Here is a 497-nt window from a genome sequence, read left to right on the forward strand (position 1 = left end):
GTGTGGTCTATCATTCTGGACGTGGTTACCTTTTTTTTCTTCTGTGACCTTTTTGGTATCAGGTAATAGGGTTAATCCAGGAGGGCTCAATTCACTGTTTCTCATCAGTAATCCATTATTTTTCCCAGCTAGCAATATACTCATCCACGGACTTATAGTCTTGGATTCTGGGATTTCTCCAATCAAATAGGGCCATTGGTAATAACACCGTTCTTTGGTGATCATATCTCGATTTTTTAACTTTGTCCAAAGGTCTAGAGGATTCTCTATAGTCAGATACTGATCTTTGAGACTCTTAATAAGATGATGACTAATAATTAATATTGCCATGTATCAATCTTTCTCATTTGACATTATCGCCTTTTGTGATTCATTCACCAAGTCCATTGACTTTAGGATAAACTCAGTATCCAGTGCCTATTTCAAATAATTATCTCCTGAGAGATTTAGCGCAGCAAAATCCAAGTTGATTTTTCGACATCTCAAATCATATATCA

The sequence above is a fragment of the Brassica oleracea genome, chromosome C9 (assembly GCF_000695525.1).
Source record: "Brassica oleracea var. oleracea cultivar TO1000 chromosome C9, BOL, whole genome shotgun sequence".
In the NCBI taxonomy this organism is placed as follows: Eukaryota; Viridiplantae; Streptophyta; class Magnoliopsida; order Brassicales; family Brassicaceae; genus Brassica; species Brassica oleracea.